The sequence below is a fragment of the Heterodontus francisci genome, chromosome 25 (genome assembly GCF_036365525.1).
Source record: "Heterodontus francisci isolate sHetFra1 chromosome 25, sHetFra1.hap1, whole genome shotgun sequence".
NCBI lineage: Eukaryota > Metazoa > Chordata > Chondrichthyes > Heterodontiformes > Heterodontidae > Heterodontus > Heterodontus francisci.
In genome coordinates, this window is record NC_090395.1 from 64,699,585 (window position 1) to 64,712,210 (window position 12,626).

A 12,626-nucleotide genomic window follows, 5' to 3' on the forward strand; every position below is an offset into this window, starting at 1 on the left:
TTAAAAAATTCATGTGATGTGGATGGCATTTGTTGCCCATCCCTAATTGCCCTTGACAACTGAGTGGCTTGCTAGGCCATTTCAAAGGGCAGTTAAAGAGTCAAACACATTGCACTGGTTCTAGAGTCAGATGTAGGCCAGACCAGATTTCCTTCCCTAAAGGGCATTAATGAACCAGTCAGGCTTTTACAACAACTGATGATGATAGTTCCATGGCACCATTATTGAGTCTAGTTTTCAATTCTTTTTTAAAAATTAATTAATTGAATTTAATGCCGTGGTGGAATTTGAAGCATGGGCACTTAACTTTAAGGGGCCTTCATAACCCAGGTCACAATCGAACGCTCTATTTACATTTGCCATCCCGCAGCTAGGGGTAAAGGTGAAGCTAGTTGTTGCCGACTTCACGACACCAGTGCCTCAATGTGCACTTACCCAGTGGTCAGAATGTTGCAGCCATTCGCACACACGCAGATTCTCTGAGCTCCCAATCGGAAAGCCACTCTACGTGGACTGGCCCCGCTTAAGTGCCCAAAGAAAAGTCATGTCGTGCTTGGCACTGCACTCAACCACACAGATATATCAAAATAGGCTTTTTGTTTCGCTGTAAATTCAGCTAAAAGCTTCTTTGTTCCTGCAGCTTTTGCTATCGGCTGCACTTGCTTGGCCATAGCTCAATCATAAAGGGAAGGTATTGTTGGATATGCACAGCTGGGATGAAGATGAGCATCTTGTCCCGGTCAGTGCATGTGTACTGTCATTTTTAAAGGAAAATAAATCACTTGAACCCAGGCTTTCACAAATTAGCCCTGGAATGGTCCAATTCAGTTCAGTATTTGTAGCAAATAAAATATTAACCGAATAAAAAGTTGGGTATTTGTTTGTAAAGGTCAATGAAATAATAGAGCATGGTGTAAAAAATATTTCTAGATTGGCAAAGAATAGACTAGAAAAGCTATCCCTAAGCACTGCTGGAGGTGACTGGTCACCAGATCACCAATCCTATCCTTTGGCTTGGAAATTACCTTGGTTGTGTAACTCCAGCCCCAAACTATGGTACTTCACACCGCATCTATATTAAGGTGCGACCTCTGGAGGAACAGAATAGAATCTCTCAAAAGTAGTTTTGCTTCATCTCCTATGTGGCAGCGAAAATAAATGGTTGCTAGTTTCATTGAGGCTGCCATTTTGTTCTGGCTTCAGATGGATTGTGAAGGATGGCAGTACAATATTTGCATTGTTAAACAAAGAACTTGCATTTGCATAGCACCTCTCATTATTTTTTAAAATTTTATTTAGAGATGCGCACTGAAACAGGCCCTTCGGCCCACCGAGTCTGTGCCGACCATCAACCACCCATTTATACTAATTCTACATTAATCCCATATTCCTACCACATCCTCACCTTCCCTCAATTCCCCTACCACCTACCTATACTCGGGGCAATTTATAATGGCCAATTTGCCTATCAACCTGCAAATCTTTGGCTGTGGGAGGAAACCGGACTTGCAAATTCCGCACAGGCAGCACCCAGAATTGAACCCGGGTCGCTGGAGCTGTGAGGCTGCGGTGCTAGCCACTGTGCCACCCATTTTCTCAGGATATCCCAAAGCACTTCACAACTAATGAAGTACTTTTGATGAGTCGTCACTGGTGTAACGTAGGTAAATGAGGCGGCCAATTTGCACGCAGCAAATGAGATGAATGACTGACCAATTTAGTGATATTAGTTGGGGGATGAAAGCTGACCAAGACACTGGGTGAACTCCCCTGCTCTTTATGCAGTAATCTTCAATATCCATCTGAGAGGACAAGGCCTTTCTTTAACATTTCATCTATTATAATCCAGCATTCCATCAGTACTGAACTCAAGTGGGGCTTGAACCCACAAACATCTGAGCCAGTGGTGAGAGTGCTTCCACTGACGTTTGCTAGCCTGCGTCCATTTCCCCCAACATTGGAGTAAATCCACAACCAGATTGTAAAGTTGGCTTTAGGGAGGGAATTCCAAAGCTTGGGCCCTGAAAGCATGGCCACCAACAGTGAACGCAAAAGGAGGGCTAAACAACAACTTGCATTTATATAACACCTGTAGTGTAGTAAAACATTCCAAGATGCTTCATGGGAGTGTAAATATTAAGGAGATAATGGATTGCTCCATATGGAAAACTCTCCCAGTAGAGAGGTATCCAACCCAGGAGTGCAGTGCAAGGTTACTGCAGCAGCAGGCCTCATTCTAGGCTTGAGGGAGAAGCCTAATTTTGCAACCCAGTTCCCTGGAGGTTTGCAGTCGAAGCCTCCTTATCCACATTACAGTCTGCCCTTTTGACATTTTGATTTTGCTGTTCTGTCATTAACCATGTGATTAAGCTTTGGACACATCACTTCGGATGGTGTCATAATGAGCAGAACAGGGCTCTTGCTCCTTTTTACAAGAAGGTTTGCCAAACATTTCCTTATGAACGCAGGGACGCATCCATTAACTTTGCGGCTCCTTTTATCTACAGTGTACTGCTGGCGTGATCTGTACATGGAGCATCCAACTTCTAATGGCTTTTACAAGCATTAAAATGTTGCAGCTTTATCTTCCACGCACCTCCTTGCAGGCTTGCTTGCAGCATGTTACCACAGCAAAGCCACCTCTGCATGAAATTGTGGAATGTCACCGATCCTGTTTGTTGTAAAAAGCACCTCCTTCTGAAGGCAGGGATTGCCACGCTGGAATTGACGTAACCTGTTTGCCACCCAGCTTTTCATTATTGTGAAGCCTGCCTCTTTGTTGTGGGGATGGGGTAGGTGTGGTGTTGGGAGCGGGAACTATTTCTCAGGTACTTATTCACCACCTACTTCAACAATAAATCAGCCAGGCTCAGTTTCACAGAGCTTCAGCAGGAGAGGAACGTGGGCTGTGTTGTTGCAAACTGCATTAGAGGTTTGAAGTGGATGAGTCTGATAGATAAGGATTCGTCTTTCAGGGCTGAGTAAACACCTCTTCAAGCACCTGCTGGCTGATGGTGCTGATTACTGAAAGTGAAGGCAGTCCGCTGGCTCGGTCTGGGGAGAACGGTGTTACTGTTTGATGGTAGGTATTTTGCTGGAGCTGCAGCAGAGAGATATGGGTTTTCTTAAATTGGCTGCTCATGTTTTGTACGGGTGTAACTTTTCCAAATTAGAAGCTTGCAGGCGACGGACATTGTGAAGCACTGGTGCAGTTTGAGATTCATTTAACATTAGAACAAGGGGATCTATCTGGCACAACAGTGATGAACTATAGGGATAGGTATGTATGTGTCTCTCTCGGCGTGTCTGTCTCTCTTGTTCAGCGGTGTTCCTCTCTCTCTCTTCCTCTGTGATTTAAAAGTCGAAAAGCCTGGCATTTATATAGCACCTTTCATAACCTCAGGCCGTCCCAAAGTGCTTCACAGCCTATGAAGTATTTTTGAAATGTAGTCACTGTTGTAATGTAGGAAACACAGCAGCCAATTTCTGCACAAGTTCTCACAAACAGCAATGTGATAATGACCAGATAATCTGTTTTTGTGATAGTTGAGGGGTAAATATTGGCCAGGGCACTGGGGACAACTCCCCTGCTCTTCAAAATAGTGCTACAGGATCTTTTACATCCACTTGAGAGTCTCTAATTCATCCGAAAGACGGCACCTCTGACAGTGCAGCACTCCTTCTGTGTTGTACTTGAATCTCCGTATTAATTTTTTTGCTCAAGTGTGAGACTGTGTCTGTGACTACATCGACACTGAATTTTGAAGGGCGCCCAATGATTCTCACTAAGATTTTCGGAAGTTAGGTCCCAGGATTAAAAAGACAACTGCAAACTACTCGTCTGATTTTCTGGATCTTAAATGCTATCTGAACCAATTTTTGCTAAGCCACAATGCTCTGTTCTTGACTCTTCCCTCAACGCAGCACACTATAGTTTACTTGAACGAACAATGTCTTTTCGAGCTTAAAAATAGGCACAAAAAGTGTCTATTGCATTGACGTGCCTTTGACGTCAGTGAGTCATTTTAGTGAAATCAAGTGCTGTTTGTTTTTACACAGGATATAAACTGGTGTACAACACCCCTGTGCTCAAAGAACAAAGAACAGTACAACACAGGAACAGGCCATTCGGCCCTCCAAGCCTGCGCCGATCTTGATGCCTGCCTAAACCAACACCTTCTGCACTTCCGGGGCCCATATCCCTCTATTCCCTTCCTATTCATATATTTGTCAAGATGTCTCTTAAATGTCGCTATCGTATCTGCTTCCACCTGATTTTTTCTCGCTGACTTACATTGGCTCCTGGCCTGGCAATGCCTCTTTTTTATTTTCAAAAGCTGTCATCCTTGTTTTCAAATTCTTCCAAGGCCTCGCCTCTCCCTATGTCTGAAACCTCCACCAGTCCTACAACCTCCAGAGTTGGAAGAGATTTGGAAGGAGTAACCAGAGAGACCTGTGAGAAGAGTGGTAGTGGGAGCAGCCAAAGAGGCTCTTTGGTAGGGCAACAAGAGTGGGAGTGGGGTGTAGCGGGGGGGGGGGGGGGGGTGCAACCTGGGAGTCTGCTGTATAACAGAGATTCTCCATGGGACAGGAGTAGAGAGGAGCTATATTTAAAAAGAAATAGCCAGACATGTCACAGGCTTTTTAAACCTGTATCTCAGATAAAGCATGTCGGTTGTGAGTTTCATTCAGGACAACCTTGAGTTCAGCATTGAGAAGTTGGTTTCTCTCAAACCTTTGCTGCCACCCCAAACATGCTTGAGTGGATATATACAGCCAGCTACCAGTGACCTAGCCTTGTGCCAGCTACAGTGAATGTCTCTTGACGTCCCTGAATCTCAATCCATGCACCATGAGCAGTGGTGGTGTTGTAATATTTGTTCTCCCTGTTGTCAGCTTCACCGTTTACAGCCATTTGCTAGCCACTTCACCCTTGCTGTCTACCTAGCCCTCTCCCTGATGTCAAAAACTCCTCAGTCGTGTCTTTTGATTTCCCCAGAGGCACCTGTGCTACTGATCCAAGACTGACACCTGTATAACCTGGGTTTTTGCTAAAAGGTCCATTCTGCAGGTTGATCACTCCGTAGCTTCTTGTCATGAGTCTTCAATTTGCTAAGTTGTGTCTCATCCTTCTTGTCCCCCCCCCCTACTATGAAAGTTTAATTTTAAGCAATGTTGCAGATTCACTCCCCGTTAATTCTTTCCTTTTTAAAGTTCTCGGTTCTGTTTTTAATGGCCTATCTTCATGTTTTCAGTTCATTTCTATTAAGCCGACCTCTCAAAACTTGGGTTGTTTTGAGTGGCATTGTATCTGATTTGATTCAGTAATTTAAAAAAAAAGAACCAATGGGTGGTTAACTTGAAATAGGACTTCTATGGGGAAGGTGGTAAGTTTTTAAGAGGAAACACTGTGGATGGTGTGCAGTGTCTACCTGGCTTGGGGATGTCACTGGGTTTCTATCTCAGTTGCAAATATTTGCTTAATCACTGGGAAAAGTTCTCCCACCATAAATATAGAACAGAATCACACATTTTTATATGCAATGTCACATCCTGAATTTTTGTCAGCCTTGGCTCAATGGTTGTCAGAAGGTTGTGCGCTCAGGAGCTTTGAAGACATAATCCAGACTGCCATTGCAGTGCTGTACAAGGTGCCGTCTTTCAGATGAGACACTTAAACCGATCCCGCGGCCTATTATGAAGATGATCAGGGGAGTTCTCCTCAATGTACTGCCCAATATTTATCCCTCCAGCCAACTTTAGTTTTAAAAATAAATTATCTGGTTATTATCTCATTGCTGTTTGTGGGACCTTGCTGTGCGCAAATTAGTTACCAGACGTCCACCTTTACAATAGTTACTGTACTTGGAAAAAGTACTTATTTGGCTGTAAGGCATTTTGGGACGTCCTGTTGTCGTGAGAGTCACTCTAGTAAAGCAAATGTGTTCTTCTTTCTCCTCCTCCCTTCCACTCACCATCTCTGCCCCAAGAGAGAACATTCCTACCTTGTCCCTATGTGACATCCAGAAATTGAAGTGAGCTCGTGATGTATAAAGTCATTGTGTATCCTTCTTGCTGGGATGTTCGGGGCGAGCTTAAAACAAACTGAAGATCACAAGTGAACTCACAAGGGGGTGGGGTGGAGGATTGCATCATCTGGTTCACACTTTTGATTCTGTGTTGTAACCTGTTGATAATGATCATGAGGCTCACTTAGCAGCCAGGTGATGTAGTCCCTAAAGCATTCACCATGTGTTTGTGGTTTACAGTCTCCAGGGTCGCTGGCAAGTGAATGTGTCAGCCTTGTATTTGGGGAATTAATTAACACTTGGGTTTGATGCATGAACAATGACCACTTTGAGGGCAAACTGTACTAGGTCCTAAGTCAGCATCTTCGAGGGAGGAGGGCTAAAGAAAAGAAATTACTCGTATTCCAGAACAGTAAGTACTGATCTTCATGACAAGCAACTTGGTGTCACAAGAGGAGTAAAAGGATTACTTTTTTTGCAGGTATTTGATGGTTTGTAATTTTGTTCAACATTGTTTTGTTAAACCTCTGTGAAGCACTAGTTAGGCCTCAGATGTAGTTCTGGGCACCACGTTTTACTAAGGATATGAAAACCTTGGAGAGGAGATTTACTAGAATGATACCAGGGATGAGGGACTTCAGTTCTGTGGGGAGACTTGAGAAGCTGGGGTTTTTCCCATTAGATTAGAGAAGGTCGAGGGGATATACAACAGAGGTGTTGAAAATTTATGAAGGGTTTCAATAGAGTAAGTAAAAAGAAACTGGCGGGAGGGTCAGTAACCAGAGGACACAGATTTAAGATAATTGACAAAAGAAGGGGAGCGGAGGAGACCTTTAACGCAGCAAGTTAGTATGATCTGGAATGTATTGCCTGAAAGGGTGGTGGAAGCAGATTCAGTCAAAACTTTCAAAAAGATTTGGATAAATACTTGAAAAGGAAAAATTTGCAGAGCTCTGGGGATCACCCCCGGCAAGGCAACAAAAGCTTACCTTGGTTCCGGGGCTCTCCAGCATATTCTTCTGTAGGTTGGGCTGTAGTCCGAGCATTGGCTACCGCTCCTGGTGGCGCTGCTGGGACTAAGAGCTGCTGGCTTGCTGATTGGCCAGCAGCTCTACGAGGTGGGACTTCCTGCCTCAAGTGGGTGGTAGTCCTGCCTCTCAACAATTACAGGTCAGGGATCCACAAATTACAGGTCGGATCCTCAGGCCTGGGTGGAAGCAGATTCGCCACCGACTTTTCAGTCGGTTGCTGGCTCCCGTCCACCAAGAGTAAAATCCCAGCCAATGCATTTGTAGCTGAGGTCCTGGTTTTAGAAAATGTCCGTATGGTAACCATAGTGCACCCGTAGACTATATGTAGGAGGGAAAGGGAAGACATCAACCAAGGTGAGTGTGGTGGTGGTCTGCAAGGAAAGGCCTGTAATGCCTTCCACAGTCAAATGGCCTGCCCATTGTTCGAGGCTCCATAATGAGTGTTCACTTGCATGATATACTGATAAACTGTTGGTGACCACGGAATCCTACGTCCCTACCCAGCTTGGCTCTCACTTTAAATGGGTAGTGTACAAATGTTGAAGAGGACAGTAGCCAGGTGATATTTGATGCGATTTGGATGAAAACTTCAGATAGGAGTATTTCTCCAACATTAACTGAGTCAGTAATTAAAATGAAGAGCTGTTGTCTTTCCTTTTTAAAATTAGACTGAATCTTTCACCAGAGACTGTTATATACATATACATGTGTTTGTGTGTGTGGGGTGGGGAGGGGTGTTGTGTATTACAAGAGTATATTTTGTACTTCACATCATTTTAAAAGGTGTGTTTACATCAAAGGGATAGGCTGGTTAATAATTTTCCACATTGCAAACTTTAGCCAGTCTTTCTTCTGATTTAATTGTGCAAGCTTAAGTGCCGTGCATAACTTCAGTCATTGTTAACCACTGTTGCAAAGGTGATTCATTGCTGACGTCAGTCGATGAAACCACTAATCATTGAAAACTTTAACAAAATGGGGTTGCCCAACACTTGCCAGATAGTAAAGGATTAAAGAGCAGGTTGGAAAACAATACTTTACACAAAGGTTGTTTTGAATGTGGAATTCTCCACCTCAAACACCAATGTTGAAGCAGAGTCCCTGAATTCGTTCAAATGAGAATAAAATAATTGCACGAAAAAGAGGAATATTAAAGGGCATGGAGTGAGCAGCAGTGGGGGGTTAGACGAGGGTGATTCAAAAGGAGATAAACACTAGTGCAGAGTTGATGGGCTGAAGTGGTCTCTGCTGGTGCTGTCACATTCTCTAGATTCTACCTGGAGAATGAGGTTGCCTGAAGCTGGAGACATTTTGGAATAACCTTATCAAAGCGTTGGAGGCTGAATATTCGGTGATTTCCAAGAGTCTATCTGATGGGAGAGAGGTGAGTCACTCAGATCCACAGGGTCTTGCACGTCCTCTTGCAGAATAGGTGCAGATGAATAATCTGTGCGGGAGGAAAGACCTTAATGGAATCTTTTATCTCTTTTTAAGAGTTTGCCTTGCTTCTATTATTTTGTCCTTTTGTAGACTTCCAAACAGAATTGAATTTTAATCCCTTGTTTAGTCTTGCTGCTTCCTCTGGCCATCGCATTTCCTTTTAGTTACGTGGCAACCTTGAATCTGGTCGAGGGTTGAAATCCATGTGATGCTTTGAAACTTCTGTGCTCGATGGTCATATTGCCTGGGATAGAGTGCCCCATCTAGTGGCTGAGCTGAGGATTTGGCAGTAACTCCTCCAATGAGACCAAGCCAAGTCTCAAATGGCAGTCGAAGTTTGGATTTGAGCTGTTATCCTTAACTGGAGCTTTTGTTGCCTTGCTGCTCCTCTTGCACCATGGTAACTGACCTTTCTTGTTCTGTGTAAACTAACACAAATTTTCCACCAGACATTAAAGCATTACCACCATTCTTTTTCAAAATGATTCTAATCTTTGGTTACCATCCTGGACCTATATTTGCTATAAAATCCAATACATTAGTTGGCCTGTGTTTATTTTCCTCTCTCCTCCTTTGTGTGTCTGTTATGACATTTGTGGGGATATGATTCCAATAAAAGAAGAAAAGACTTACATTTATATAGCACCTTTCATGACCAAAATGACTTACAGCCAATGAAGTGCTTTTGAAGTATAGTCACTGTTGTAATGTAGGAAACACAGCAACATAATTTGCACACACCAAACTCTCACAAACAGCAATGTGATAATGACCAGATAATCTGTTTTTGTGATGCTGATTGAGGGATAAATATTGACCAGGACACCGGGGAATAACTCCCTTCTCCTCTTCGAAATAGTGCAATGGGATATTTTACATCCACCCGAGCAGGTAGGGCCTCAGTTTAACATCTCGTCCGAAAGACGGCACCTCCAACAGTGCAGCACTGCCTCAGTACTGCACTGAAGTATCAACCTAGATTTTGCTGCTCAAGTCGTGGGACTTGAACCCACAACTTTCTGATTCAGAGGTGGGAGTAGTGACCTTGGTACCTCACCCATCAACTGACCCATTCCTGTGGTTAGAAACTTTGCTGAGCGTGGCCATTGAGCTAGATATCAGATTGGTTTGTAGCCTGTGTAATCAGAGTTAGTGAGCAATATCAGCTCAGATCTTTCACGCTGAGGAAGTGCTTGTAATTTGATAGTACGCTTTCCACCTACGGCCTGAAGAATCCAGCCCTGCAAACCCCTTCTAGTTTTACCTTTTTATCTCTCACTTTTATCTCTACAGTATCTCCTCCCACCAAGTTCCTTAATAAGATGACTCCCAATCTTGGAAAGCTCCCGCATTCCTCAGCCGTTACTTGGAATTGGCTTTAATCTGTGCACTATGTATGAGACTGATGGAATTGTGCAGTATTTCAGATCTGACCCCAAAATAACACTGATGGTAATAAATAAAAGTTGCTGTGCATTTCTGTGGAAAAATACCATGGATCTGATCCATTACAACATTCTTTTTGTTGACTGGTCCCATATTTAAAAAAAAAAATTCCAACTGTGCTCTGTCAGAATCCATGCCTGTGGAGTTTACAGTTTTTCAGTGTGTTTGGAGCATTACATTGAAGCCTTGCTGCATGCAGTCCAGGACACTGTCAACCTTTGAGCTGAGAGAGCTGTCCACTTACATTCCTGCAAGATGGGCAAATGGGTTGGGATTTGTTTTAATTATTAGCTTTTTGCCATAACGTCTTGTCTGCACAGAGTGAAATGGAGGATTGAAGCAGTTATATCCCAAAACCACTGGGGGCAGGCCTGACTGTATCGGAAGACGTGCTTTAATTTGGAGTTGATTTATGTGTTTTGCCAGAGAATAACAGGACCATCCATCTCGGTTGTGTTACCTATTTCAATGTGATGTCAGCCAAAGGCCAGATGGGCCGAGTGGCCTGTTTCAGTGCTGTAAATTCTATGTAAATTGTTTGTATACAAAACACCAAATGAAGTAGCATCCAAATGCATCACTGCAATAAAAGAGGCATGCAGGTCTTCTAATACATTCAGGCCTGCCTCAATGGTTTGGGGAGATAATTGCTTCATTCCTCTGTTTCACAATGGGCAGACGAGATGTTATGGCAAATAACTTTGCATCATTTTTGTAGACAGGGCCCTTGTACATGCATGAAGGTTTGTTTGAAACATCAGCCTCTGCTTCATTAATTTTGAAAGAATATTTGACTAAAGTGAGTCAGGGTTTTCATCTACAAACAAACAGAACTGTCTAATAAGTAGAAAGCTCAACAATATTTACTTTAAGGTGCCCTTATCATAATCCCGACAAATTATAGAAGTAGCTGATGACGTTAACAGAAACAGACTCTGAAATATGGTTTTCAAACCCTGGGTAAGAAATTGGTTATTTGCAGTGACACTTGTGACTGAGTAAAGATGAGCATAGTGGAACTCAACAGATCCATGCCAAAATGCCATATGATAAAGGAGCAGATTCAGGGGATACAAAATGCAAGGATAAAAGGCAGAGAATAAGCTACAAAGCCAAGCCGCAGTATTGGGAATCTTACTGTTTCTTGCAGTGATAACTCCTAACCACAGCACAATATGCTAGTCCCATCTATTCTGAGATTGACTCAGCCTTTCTCATGTTACATGTTCAGAGCCTTACAGTTATGTACAGAAGGCTTTCATTGCATCGAGTGGGTGTTTTATAAGATGAATCTGATGAGTGAGCAGTAATTCATGCATGGTTTATTGGGGTTGGTTGAGTCCCTGAGGGTGTTGTGATGAAGAGCTGGCTTACTTGCAACCGATCCCAAGAGACTATGTTACATTGTAAAAGATGTTATAAAATATTTTTAGATAACACATGTTCAACCGAGAGTTTGGGCCTTTGCAGTGATGTGTGAATAACCAGTGTGCTCCAACAAAACAGGGCTCCATTGCTTATGTACAAGATCTGCAGCAGCAAGAAGGTAGCCTGCAGGTAGCAGCTGAGTTTTCCCTTTGTAAAATAAATGTTTGTATTTTTTTTAAATTGAGCAACCGAGGAGAAAAGCCAAGGTCCTAATGCAAGATCAACAACTGAGGCCAATGAGAGAGAAGGCCAAATGAAATTGAGAAGTGGTGGTTGGGACTTTGGGGTTTTAAAAGTTTTTAAAGGTTATAGGAGGTGAGGAACTCGCATGTGTAAAAGACAACACAGAAACATTAACATTCTGGAAAATTTAAAAAAATTATATAAAATTTGCTTGCTTGCAGACTGGTTATATGGATAGAAACCTGTTAGAAATGGTCCTGAAATCAAAGTGAAAATTAGTATTTTGCTCTTTTTGTTCCAAGTAACAATGGTGGATTATATTGGCAGGGCCAGGCATTAAGGGAGCAGTGCTAATCAGATTAGTTTCCAGTCGACACGTCAATACACTGAATGGTAAATTCACCAATGCAGCATGAGAGAATTTGAAATCAAATAGAGCTTGGGTTGGAGAATTGATGCTTCAGTGATATAACTCTATCTTTGACCTCTCCCTTTGAGTATTGCACCCCACAGGGAGCATGGGATTGATGAATTTTCACATGTAGGGTAGTTTAATGTTCAGTGAAATGCTTCTTTTGTATAACACATACATTTATATAACGCCCCAAACATTGTTTGATGATGTCTCCTCTTGAGCATCTCGGGGCATTTTAACTAAGCTTGCCACTGAGTCAAATGAAGAGGGAATCGGAAAAGTAACCAAAAACCTGGTCAACGTGGTTTAAGGAGCATCTTAAAGGAGGGTGGAGAGGTTTAGGGCAGGAATTCCCAAGCTTAAGGATTAAGCAGCTGAAGGCACATCCAGCAATGGTAGAACAATTAAAATTGGGGATGTGCAAGAAGCCAGAATTGGAGGAGCGCAGCGATCTCGAAGGGTTGTAGGACTGGAGGAGTTTGCAGACATGGGGATGGTCAAGGGCATGGAGGGATTTAAAAACAAGGATGAGAATTTGGAAGCCAAGGCATTGCCAGACAGGGGCCAGTGTAGGTCAGTGAGCACTGGGGTAATGAGTGAATAAGGGGTGAGCGGGACTTGGTGCAAGTTGGAATATGGGCAGCAGAGTTTTGG

The 12,626-nt window shown here is 43.1% G+C and overlaps 1 protein-coding gene across 7 annotated transcripts in view; it reads left to right on the plus strand.

The window, feature by feature from the left end:
- Positions 1-12,626, plus strand: part of LOC137383941 (solute carrier family 45 member 3-like) — a 166,085-nt gene that overhangs the window by 132,907 nt on the left and 20,552 nt on the right. Inside the window, exon 1 of one of the 7 annotated variants that reach the window (XM_068057365.1) lies at positions 2,882-3,082. The exons of 5 other annotated variants lie outside the window; for them this stretch is intronic. The gene's annotated coding sequence lies outside the window, so the exon portion shown is untranslated. Of the gene's footprint in view, positions 1-2,881; positions 3,083-8,185; positions 8,445-12,626 lie in introns of those variants that run through there. One more of the 7 variants, XM_068057366.1, reaches the window with a different exon arrangement.